This window comes from Mauremys mutica, chromosome 4, assembly GCF_020497125.1.
Source record: "Mauremys mutica isolate MM-2020 ecotype Southern chromosome 4, ASM2049712v1, whole genome shotgun sequence".
Lineage (NCBI taxonomy): Eukaryota > Metazoa > Chordata > Testudines > Geoemydidae > Mauremys > Mauremys mutica.
Window position 1 is genome coordinate 116,737,393 of NC_059075.1, and position 12,483 is coordinate 116,749,875.

General features: G+C 48.1%; 1 protein-coding gene across 1 annotated transcript in view; it reads left to right on the forward strand.

The window, feature by feature from the left end:
- The first annotated feature begins 9,545 nt into the window (after nucleotides 1-9,545).
- LOC123368699 (NACHT, LRR and PYD domains-containing protein 3-like) overlaps nucleotides 9,546-12,483 on the forward strand; it is a 118,385-nt gene continuing 115,447 nt past the window's right edge. The window contains exon 1 of the mRNA XM_045013736.1: nucleotides 9,546-9,642. The gene's annotated coding sequence lies outside the window, so the exon portion shown is untranslated. The remainder of the gene's footprint in view (nucleotides 9,643-12,483) is intronic.

Below are 12,483 nucleotides of genomic sequence, written 5' to 3' on the forward strand. Positions count from 1 at the left end.
TTATTAATTAAAAAAAGAGTAGAGTTTAAATGGTTACTAGATGTCATACACACAAATGATTGCAAAGTCCTCATATCAGGTGTGGAGCAGTGATGGAATAGATTGCTGGCTTGCAAAAGGCTCTCTGGTAGCTTCCAAAAGATTGAAAGGTCCCCAGTCCATAGTCCACAGAATTGCAATAGGAAAGAAGCAACACGGAGATGTGTCAAGTGCCTTTTATAACCTCTGCCATGAACATGGGAAGTTACTGGTAAAAGATGAAGTCATAGGTCACATGTCCTCATCACATGTCCTTTCCTGGTTTGCTGAATCACAGGGGCAGGCATTGGCACCTTGCTGTCTGAGGCATCTGCAGGAAGAGCTGTCTGGGCGGGATACGTTTCTTCAATGGCCCATTGTGAGAGTGGAGTGTCCTTAGTGGGCCATCAACACATAGTTGTCCAGCTGTGATGTAAATCTGTGTCTCGCTGTGATGTAAATCTATCTAGGGGGTGTTAGGAACAAAACACGTTTGAGAGACAAATCATAGCCAATATTCATAACTTTAGATACAAAGATGATACATCAATTTAACCAGGGTAATCATACTTAATAGATTGTAACTTTTCCATTGACACCTTACGTGAAAACACTTCATACAAAATTTGTTGTGATTTTATAACAGTGGTAATATGAATGATATAAATAGTCATCTTTAGTCATACAGCATCACACCACAACCCAAGAAATAGCTCTCATTCTTCTCCCACTGCTATACTGATATAGTTTACTTATTTAGAAGTTGGATAATATGGTGTATTTTAGTGCACTCTAAAGCAGGGTATTGTTGTGTTAGAACATGAAGTTTTTCTCTTCAGTAAGGAGGACTGAGAACTTTAAGGAACCTTCTTTCACTTTGCTAATTTGCCACTATTACCACAATAAATCCTGGGATAAAGACTAAAAGAGAGACAAACAGAAAGAGAAAAAGAAAGGAAGAGTGAAAGGACACAAAGAAGAGTATTAGCTAAAGTATTTCCTTGTTGACCCTGTTTTATTTTTTACATTTGGCCTTCCAGTCCATGAGAGGAGCTCCCTTGCCTGTAGCATTGCCAAGATGTGATAGAGCCAATCCTTTGTATTGTGATGTTCCTCAATGGCTCATTTACTGTTGCTAGGCCTCCTGACAGGGCAGGTGAGAGGGTCCATTCCCATGTCTGGGTCCACAAATTCAGAGCAAAGATTTTCACAGTTATAACAGGAATGCTGGAAACTCCCTAGAAGTGTGTGTGTGGGCGGGGGGGAATCACCAGTGCCTGAACTGTTGCCCTGCCCCTATGCCACCCTTTCCCCTTGAGGCCCCGCCCTTGCGCCTCCTCTTCTCCCCAAGGCCCTGCCCCCTGCACGCTCCTCTCTGCCCCCTCCTCCCCATTGCTCGCCCTTAAGGCTGGTAAAAAGTGAGAGGGCAAAGCTCTCCCACTTTTAAAAGTGATGGGGCCCTGGCCGTCTGGCCCTCCCCTCCCGTTCTGGTGCCCCTGAGTTATAAAGCAAAGCTACATATTTCTTTATAGCATGGAATACAGACATTGCCAGGGAATCAATGCATGCAGCTACTGACAAGCGTTTCATAGAGTCTAAACCAGGGGTCGGCAACCTTTCAGAAGTGCTGTGCCGAGTCTTCATTTAGTCACTCTGATTTAAGGTTTTGCGTGCCAGTAATACATTTTAACGTTTTTAGAAGGTCTCTTTCTAGAAGTCTCTAATATATTACTAAACTATTGTTGTATGTAAAGTTAATAAAGTTTCAAAATGTTTAAGAAGCTTCATTTAAAATTAAATTAAAATGCAGAGCCCTCTGGACCGGTAGCCAGGATCCGGGTAGTGGGAGTGCCACCGAAAATCAGCTCATATGCTGCCTTTGGCACCTGTGCCATAAGTTACCTACCCCTGGTCTAAACACTAAATACATTCTTATAAGACTAATACCAGTTTTCTTCAAAATAAACATACAGGTGAGCGGGTTTGGTTTCCAGCTATGAGTTTGTTGGTTCTTAGCTAATGCCTGTGGCCTTGGCTAGATCTGGGACTTGGTTTTCTGGAGTTAAACCAAGTCTGCAGCCCCACAACAGCTGCTGAAACCTCACCCCCTTCTAGAGCTGTGTTACCAAAGCCCTGTGGGGAGGAGGTGTAAGGAGCCCCTGCAGCAACAAGAGTTGAGATCATGTTGCTTCCATGGATTTTGCAGCCCCTGCTGCCTGTGAGTGCTGAATAGCCCCACAGCGATCAATGGGACTGTCCATGTTAGTAAGTGCTCACCGCCCTGAGCAAGGGCTGCACAATCCAACCCTTTACTTGCAGAAAGGACATTGCTGTCCCTGCCCAGAGCTCACAAGGTGAGTGGAGTGTGAGGGGAACAGGCCAGGCTACAGACTGCACCAGCGCTTCTTCTCCTCTTCCCCTTGTGAAAAGCATCTGCTAGCAGTGAGCTCAGCAGGCAGGGGAGAGACAGTGACATGGATCCGGGGGCTCTGGCAGGCAGCTGGGACTGTGAGCTCTTTGGGGCAGGGTCCACTTTTGTGTTCTGTGGTTGTGCAGCACTCAGCACAATGGGGTCCTGGCCCATGACGGGGGCTCCTAGGCACCACCACAATACAAGGAGTAATAATACTAAAGCCAGTGGTGTGCAGCACGCTGGGCCTCAGAGGGACTGTGGGCTCAGGCATCACGTCTGAGAGAGAATTAACACCTTGTTTTCTTTCCTTATTTCCCCTATCACAGTGTAAACAACGAAACTCGGCCAGAGCTGGATGCTGTGAAAAACATAAAACCTGATCTGGTCATAGAGATCTAATGCAGCTGGTGGGTGCCAACCCCTGCACCAACATGGCTGTGGCCTGGCTGCCCTGCCACTAGCCAGGACAGCAGCAGTGGGGGGGGGGGGGGTGGGCAACACCTGCCCCTTCTAAGATCAACCGCACCATTACCAGGGACTTTGTCAATATATTTGAGCGTCTGTGGTAGGGGAGCTGGGTAGTGATTGTCAGGGCCAACCCTCCTGCCTCAGGGTGAGAGACTCAGGACTAGGAGCTGGGTTTGCTCCACTACTGGGCTGACCTTGGAGGTGGTAACTGGTTGTGGGGGGAATGAGCAGGAGGGAAGAAGGGGATCAGGGCCCAGTGGAGGAAGAGACGTGAGAGCATGAGACAGAGGGGTCTGTAACCTCCCTTCTCAGTCTCTGTCAGTGCAGGGGGGAGACTCAAGACCCATCCTTGGAGCCACTGGGGAATTTCCATTCTGCTACAATGATTCATTCACTATTATTTGTATATTTACAAGGGGCTTTATAATTTTACACAGTTCCAAAGCTATGATAGTGGCATTTTCTGCATTCATTTCCAACAGTTCATTTATCCTGGACATACCATTTGTGTGTCAGTTTTGCTGAAGGCCCATAAAGATCATGAATCAAGAGCTAATGTTGCCCTTTAGAGATTGTATTTCTTGCCATAGTTTGTGCTAATGCACAAGAATTCTCCCATTCCTCAGGGCTAGGGGAATCCTCAAGGATAGTTCCCAGGCATTCGTTTCATTGTTCCCATTTCCTATTCATTACGGTCAACACTGTAATGATAGTAGGAACCCAAGTTACCCACAGCATTGTACAGGGGTGGAGACGAGGCAATCTTTATGCAGTGAGTCTTATCATCAGAAGCACACATAGAATCATAGAAGATTAGAGTTGGAAGAGACCTCAGCAGGTCATCCAGTCCACCCCACTGCTCAAAGCAGGACCATCCCCAACTAAATCATCCCAGCCAGGGCTTTGTCAAGCTGGGCCTTAAAAACCTCTAAGGATGGAGATTCCACCACGTGCTAGGGCACTTGGAGAAAGGCTAGCAACCCTACAACACGGTAAGTGTTTGTTACTTAAGAAGTCCAGCATCTTTTCTTCTTATAATAGCAAGTTGGGAAGAGCTACTATAATGCTTTTGGAAGCCTGTGCAGGGAAAAGGACAGTTTGGGCAGCTGGGAGAAGGTTTATTTGTTTTCTGTTCTCTAGGGGCTCCCAGATTTTTCAGCAAGGTGGTGTGGGGGGCAGTAAAGGCCCCTGAAGGCTCAGGTGGGAATGGAGAACAAAGGCACAGGTCTGGGGGATAGGAAAGAGCTAACAGGACAGGTGCTGCTGCTGTGGCTAGGCCTGATGCACAGCTAATCTGGCAGTTACAAGTGAACACACCCACCTCAGAGCCACTGACTTGCTCACTCAGATACAACACATCTGCAGGCTCCATTACACACAGATCGAAATATCCCCAAACACACAGACTATGGGCTTGAGTTTAGCCTGAGCAGGGAGGCAGGAGAGGACGGGGCTTTCCCTAGCTCTGTGCTAACGAGTAGTAGAAGAAAAGAGAGATTTTAAAAGCAGGACATTTGTTGCGGATGGCTGGGCAAAGTGGGGGACTGTAGCCTGAAAACCCCTTGACCAAAGGAGCCCAAGATTCAACCACAAACGCCACACTGGGTCCCCGACAGGGCTAGCAGTTTTCAGGCCAATCTGCCAATGCACATGGATTTTAAAGCACTTGGAAAAATCAGCTGTAAACTGCAACAGAGACTTGCCTGTGGTGCAGCTCTTGTCACCCCATAATTGAAAAGGGGTCTTTGGAGGAGTCCTAAACTACTTTTCAAGGGTGACTATTGTGATGTCCCCCAGGGTACAATCTGGATTGTAGGACAGCTGTGCCCCCTTAATTCTCCAGTCTGGAGAATGCCTCGCTTTGCTGTGTGAGCTGCCACTCTGCCACTCGCCCCAGCCTCCAGCATGCAAGAACCCCCAGACATACCAGGGTGCAGTGTCCAGCCACTCTTGAATTACATATAGGGCAACCTGCATATCCCTAGTCCCAGCCTTGCACTCCAGAAATGTACCATGTTGTACTGTTCAGTTACTTACTGAGCAGCACCAGCTGATAAAGTCCGGCATTCCATCAAAGAGAAATGGACATGTACCAGTCTGTGTAATCAGAGTAGATTCCCTAGACACTTCAACCAAAACCCTATGGGTTTAGATGAAATATAAAACAGATTTGTTCCTATAGAAGATAAATTTTAAGTGGTAGTAGCAAGGAAGATCAGAATTGGTTACAAAAAGGAAATAAAAGATAAAATCACAACCTAAATCCTAAATTTACCAAGGTAATAATTCTAAAAACAAAAAGATTTCCCTCTCTCACCCACAACTTCACAGCAGTTCATGCTAACTGGAATGCCTTCTAGTTATGACCAGCCCTTCCCATTGTCTCAATGAAGATTTCTTTTTCTTCCAGACAATCTTGCTTCCTTGTGTAGAGACGGGGGAGGAGAGGCAGGTGAAGTGATGATGTCACTGTCTCTTATTTATACTTGTCTCCTCAGACTGGGAAAATCCATCTGTGCCATGGGGCTAGGCAGCCCCACTATCTGTGTGAGCTGTCAAGTATCCTTCATATGAATGGTAAAATCTTGCTTTCACCTTCTGTATACATGCAGCCCGATGTGTCTCTGGGGATGACATGCAGGTCTTTTGTTTATGGTCTCTGTTATTGCTAAGGGCTTAGACCATGGACTCAGAACAGGCCTCAGGAACACACATTTAGCAAAATCGCATAACTTCATATACATGATGATACACACATTTAAACAGGACAATGAGTTTCAGCAAATCATGACTTTTTAAGTGATGCCTCTCAAGACAAGCTGAGTAAAAAATATCATAACCATACACAAGTGGTGAATATGGGGGTTACAGAGTGTTATTTTGAGGTACAGTGTGTCACAACTAAAGAGGGGTGATACAGGGTGGGTGAGGTAATATCTTTTATTGGACCAAGTTCTGGTGGAGAGAGACAAGCTTTTGGGTTTACAGACATCTCTACTTGAGGTCATAGAAGGGTGAAATGTTTCAGGGAGAGTCCCAGGAATATTGGAGAAGCTATTGGGTATAAAATCTGAGCTTCTCAGGCATATGGAGGTGGATTTTGACAGGCTCTGGCTGCTGCCAGGTGCTTTGAGTAATTAGTAATGCCTGGCTGAGGAGTGACTAGTAAAGACAGTGCAGAGGAGTCACCTGCCTTCTTCCAAATGCTCTTCATCTCTCCTGGGGGATGAGAAGTGCATCTTCCTTCTGAGTTAAAAATGTTTTTGCTCTCTGAGAGAATGTACATTTGCTCCTTTCCATACTGAGGGCAACTTTACTCAGGAGTTATGAATTGGCACTGTATGTGTATATACCGATGGAAGCAGGCCGTGCAGTAGTTTGTCCTGCTAAACCTGGATTGGTTTATATGGTAATTCCTCTCTCCCAGAACTAGGATGGAGCCAATAGGGTGCTGGGCCACAAGGGCCAAATTCTTCCCTCAGTTACATCCATGCTGCTCCACTGAACCATGGAAGTTACATGTGAACAAGACCCAGGATCTTCCTGGTAGCACAGGGTGGTTCCTTCAGAAGCCAAAGGGGCTGCACAGGGGGTAACTCAAGGTGGAATTTGCCCCTAACGCACTCTGGGTGAGTCTCCCCTACACAGCCCCATGTCCAGACAGCTGTATCTGAGCAAAGCTGGTGTGAAGAGCCTATTAAACCTTATTGGGGAATTTCCCCCCTCTGTAGGCCCAATACTGCTGCCATTGGAGTCAACTGCAAAACTTCCATTGACTTTGGTGGAGCAGACATGGGTTTTATGGGCCCGATCCAAAGCCCATGGGAAACCTGCAGAGAAACCTCCACACCCTACCAGCATCATTGTTTTCTGGGGATGGGACTGGGCTGGCTTGGTGCTTAGTCTGGCGATAGCTTTTTCTTCATACTCTGAACAGAAGCCAGAGTGAGTTGGGGATGTGATAGTTCATTCTCTGACTGTTAGAACATCCCCAGGGTGCTCTGTGTTCTATGGAATCAGGAGGGGTGAGGTGAGGGCTCCTCTTCCAAACTGCAGCCAAAGAGCATGAGGCACTACAGAAGATGAGACCCAAGCTGCATTTTGTAAAGGATAGAGTGTGTGCCCAGCTCCATGGCTGTCCATCTCCAGATGCCCCCCAGTGAGCTCTGTTCCCTTTTTCATGCACTTGTCCCTGACGGCCTTTTTTGTAATTAATCCATGGCCATGAGGATCACTTTGCCTTTGTGCAATGTGCAGCATGTGACAATCACTGAGGCCTTGTGCAAACAGTAGGTGGGGAGACAGGAGAGTCACAAAGCAGCTGAACAGGTTTTCTCAGATGGTAAAGTGAGGCCCCTCAAATCCCAGCCAGTGCTTGTAAAAAGGAAGCAAGGTCTTTGCAGGCTAAACTGTGAGTTCTGCAGTGGTGCAGATCCAGAGGACTTCCCCATGGCTGTGGCCAGGGAATGAAAGCTTTTGCTTAGAGACATGTTGATTCATTCAGATTTATTCAGCATTTGTGTAGGGAAATGTTTGGGACAATTTCACATGCAGCCAACAGATCCCTCTCACCCTTTTGTGCTACTCTTCACATTCCGTAGGTTCAGGGATTACAAGTCCCCACTGCTACTGCAGACACTGGGAAGGAACAGAGGGATGTGCGGGAGGGGAGTGACTGTAGGGCCCAGATCTTTGGCTCCTTCTGCTCCCCAAAGGAGCTTCTGTTTGCACGTCTGCATTTTTCTTGTCTTAAACCTGCTGGAGAATCATGATGGTGCAATTTCAGTGGTCATTTCCATGGGGAAGTTGCACAAGTTTAACTTAAATTAGCTTTAACAAAGGGAGGATGGTGCAGGATCAGTGCACTGGCCTGGACATTGGGTACCTGGTTTCAATTCTCTTCTCTGTGAGAGACTCCCTGTATGATCTTGGGCAAGTCACTTAGTTGCCCTGTACCTCAGTTTCCCCATCTGTAAAACAGGATAACAGCACTGCCCTACCTCAAATAGGGGTTGAGAGGAGAAATATGTTAAAAATATTGAGTTGCTCAGATACGCTGTTGACCTGCCAACATTAGCAAACAAAAATGAATATTTACATATATTTGCATACATCTGCATAGATTCATATATTGCCTGTTTGCCCTACTCACCCCCACTTGGCGCATTCCTTCAATCCATCCAACTGAGCATTCATTGCACACCCACTTTCATTCCGTCCTGTTCTTCCACCCACATGCTCATTACACACAAACTCTCCAGACACTACTTACTGCATCACCTACCCCCACACACACATCCCGGACACAGACAGAGCCAATCACTGTGCATACCCACCCCAGCCGTTTTATAGCCATTTGTGGCACCTGCACACACCAATTCACGCTCCATTCAGCGCATACATCGCCCCACTTGTTTCATGTCCACGTCACCCGATACACATCACCCCCATTCATCTTGTGCACACATCCCATCACCTCCAGGTGCAGCTCAGCAGTTGCCTCCATGGCTCCACCGAACCAACCCCCAAACTACACCAGAGCGGGATAGCACAGCCAGAGGCTGGCCCTGGAGAAGGAGGGGTTTCCATGTGTTCAGTGCAAGTCTTATCCTTCCCTGTGAGTACCCAGCCCCTGGCTCCCACCTTTACCCCCATCTCCCAGTTTCCTGGGCAAGAAACTGCCACAGACCTAGTCCCCCAGGCAGCCCACGGGCTCTCACCAGTATCTGGTCTCCCAAGTTTAATGCCTGATTCCCTTGTCTCTGGCCAGAAAATTCCTCACTCCAGTGCCCCTCTATATGCCCCAATCAAGGGGTCCCTCAGCCTGGTTTCCCCCAAGTCCCACCACCCACATCCCCACTTTCCCTGAGCTCCTAGCTCCCCACTGCACCCCCACTGGTGTGAGCTGGACTTTGCCAGTGAGGCCCCCAGAATCCTTCCAAGGACTCCCAACCCCCGACCCCCTCTGTGTGGTGTGCACCTTTTACCCGTCAGTCCTCCCATCTGCCATCCCCATGTGGCTCTTTGTACCTGTGATGCTTCATGTACCTCTGCTGCTACCTCTCCTCCCCATGTGTCTGTACAGCCCCGTGCTGGGGGAGGTCAAAGGCGAGGTCAGGGAGGAATTCTGGGTTTGCAGAAGGAGCACAGCACCTGCTGCCCCCTCTGGGTGTGCCAGTCTCTCTCTGCAGGCTGGTGTCACTGCCCCACCTCTCCTGCCTTCTCCCCTCCATGGGGTGACCTGGAGGGAGCAATCTCTGCAGGGACTACAATTGTGCCTGGCCTTACACAGTTGAAGGCAAGCAAATCGTGGGCTGCTGCTAAGAGCGGTAGTGCCCTCCAGTTCACCTCCTTCTTAACCCCCCCATACACACACACCCAGTGCCATGTGCTGAGGTGGCTGAATTGAAAGTAAGGCAGGGAGCCAGCAAGCGCCAAGAACACATGCAGCTGAGTCGAGCCACCCAAAAGGTGAAAGGGAAAATCAACATAGGAAGGAAGCAGCCTTTCAAGCTTGTTTTTCAGTTGTGTGCTCTCACCCAGAGAAGAGGATTGCGCAACTCGCTGGCGGGGCAGGGGGCGGGGGGAAACCCAACCCAAAACACAAAAAAGCAGAAGCCACCCCTTAAAACACAAAACAAGTTGTGCAAATTGCAGGGGAAGTGCCTTGTGTCCCTCCCCATCTGTGCTCCTGGGTAACAGCCAGGCTCATCTGAACCCCCGGAGGACAGGGCAGCACTGAGGTGAGTGAAGGGTTAACACTCTGAGTGGGTTGCTCTGAATTTCCCTTTCACAGGTGAGTTTTTCTCACTCAGTGCAGACTCTGCAGGTGGGGTGAGAGGGAGCCACCACTACTGGTTCTGGGTGCTGGGATCTTGTCTCTATTTGTGGGTCTAAATCAGAGGTCGGCAACCTTTCAGAAGTGCTGTGCCAAGTCTTCATTTATTCACTCTGATTTAAGGTTTCGTGTGCCAGTAATACATTTTAACGTTTTTAGAAGGTCTCTTTCTATAAGTCTATTTTATATAACTAAACTATTGTTGTATGTAAAGTAAATAAGGTTTTTTTAATGTTTAAGAAGCTTCATTTAAAATTAAATTAAAATGCAGAGCCCCCAAGACCGGTGGCCAGGACCCGGGCAGTGTGAGTGCCACTGAAAATCAGCTCGTGTGCCGCCTTCAGCACGTATGCCATAAGTTGCCTACCCCTGGTCTAAATAGTTAGAAAACAAAGGCAGAGAAAGGAAGCTGGCTCCCAAGTTCTGTCTGGCCTCCCCCTGTCTCACCATAAGTGCATCACACTCTTTGTTCCTGTGACTCAACTCAGTACAGCTTTGTATGGGTCAGAGGGTTGCCAACTTTCTATTGGCACAAAACCAAACACTCTAGCCCAGGGGTCGGGAGGGAGTGAGGACTGTAAATGGCAGTGTGGGGTCCAGGGTGGGGCCCAGGGTAGGGCCAGGAATGAGGGGCTCAGGGTATGGGAGAGTCTGGGCTGGGGCAAGGATTTGATGTGCGGGAGAAGGTGAGGGCTCCAGCTGGGGATGTGAGCTCTGGGGTGGGGCTGGCATGGTGGAGACAGAAAGGTTAGGTAACGGCAGATAAGACACCACCAGAGGAGGGCGCTCCAGCTCTGGAAATGAGCTAATTTACAGACTGATCAGCAGGAGGTGCCAGGGCAGTGAGTGCAACCTTGTTACACAAAGGAAGAAGGGGAACTATTAATTAAAGGCTCATAACGCTGTTAGACAGAGTAGCCAAGACTCTGCTTCGTGGGTTCAAGTAGGACCTGAACCAGAGGGTCGCAAGGCAGCTAAAGACTTGCTATGAGGGAATCTGAGACAAACCAGGTGACTGTGAAGAGAAGAGCAAAGAAGAGAAGAGAAGCCATCTGTAAAGCTGGTGGCTATCTGCCATGTTTGCAAATCGGGATACTGCGTTAGGCCAGCGTAGTTACTGAGGGTGTATGTTTGTGGGAGAGAGGCTAACTATGGGGGAATGTATTTTGTATAACTGTATACCGCTTGTATAATTCTTTCTCAAATAAACTGCTCTGTATTGCAGATAAGGGATTTTGACTTTTCACTAGTACTGGTGAAAAGGCCTGCCAAACCATGGGCCCTTAAAGATCCGTTTCAACAGCTCCCAAATAAGCATGTTTATTAACTATATAAAGACATACAAGGCCTAGTTTAATACACACTGCTCCTCTGACTAGTTTCTGATGGCTTCTAAAACAGAACAGTGATCACCACTAGACAGCTCACAAACTACTGTGGCAGAGCTCTGATCTTGCTCCTGTGGGTCCTGCGCTTCTAGGCGGTTTATGCTAGCCTCAGTGGCTCACTGTGACCCTCCACGTAGCCCTTCTCTCTCTAGGGCCAGGGTTACAGTCTACTAAGCCCTTTTCATCATAGGCCTGCAAGGAGGTTGGTGAGAGAACTCCCACAGTTTCTGTTCAGCCTCCTGTCCTGACAGGGACCTGACTTCCCCTTCCAGGAGATGTTTCTGTAGTGGTGGGTTGGGGGGAACCCGGGCCCACCCTCTACTCCGGGTTCCAGCCCAGGTACCCTAATGGTAGCAGTTGTTAGCAGCCAACCTTTCACTGCCAGAGTTGCTACATTTCCCTGGGCCACTTCCCCACAGCTCTCCTGCTTCTCCCTTCTTCACCCTTACCTTAGGGCTCCTTTAACGGTGTTTTAGGGTGTGTCTTCAGTAACCAGCCCTTCAGCCGCACTTCCTCTCCTCTGGCTCCCTGACTCCCCTGCCTGACTGGAGTGAGCCCTTTTTATAGTATCAGCAGGGCCTTAATTAGAGTCAGGTGGTCACATTAACTGAATGGCCTCACCTGATTCTTTACAGCTTAATTAGAGTCAGGTGTTCTCATTAGCCTGGAGCAGCCCCTGCTCTGGTCAGTCAGGGAACAGAAAACTGTTAATCCAGTGGCCAGTCTATCTGCCTTCTGCTATTCTGCTGTACCCAACTGGCCTGGGTCTATCACACTACTTAAAGGGGTTGTGATGGGCTGGATCACAGAAACCCCCTTGGGAACTGCCAACTGATGTGCCATGACTACTACTGCCCCTGCTTTCTCTGCCAGCTTGGGATTCCAGCACCCTGTCTTGCTGAGCCAGACACGCCAGTTTGCTCCAAACACAGACCCAGGGTCTCAACCATGTGCCCCAAAGCTGCAGACTTAACTGAAAGCAGCTTACAGATCTGTTCCTGACTTTAACACTCAGATGCCCAACTCCCAATGGGTTTCAAACCCCAAATAAATCAATTTTACCCTGTATAAAGCTTAAAATTGTTTGCCCTCTATAACACTGATAGATATGCACAGCTGTTTCCCCCGCCCCCCAGCATTAATACATACTCTAAGTTAATAAGTAAAAAGTGATTTTATTAAATACAGAAAGTAGGATTTAAGTCATTCCAAGTAGTAACAGACAGAACAAAGTGAATTACCAAGCAAAATAAAATAGGACACGCAAGTCTATGCCTAAGAAAACTGAATACAGATTAAAAACCTCACCCAGTAAACTTCCGTTTACGGACTACTCTCCTTCCAGTTTGGGTCAGGCA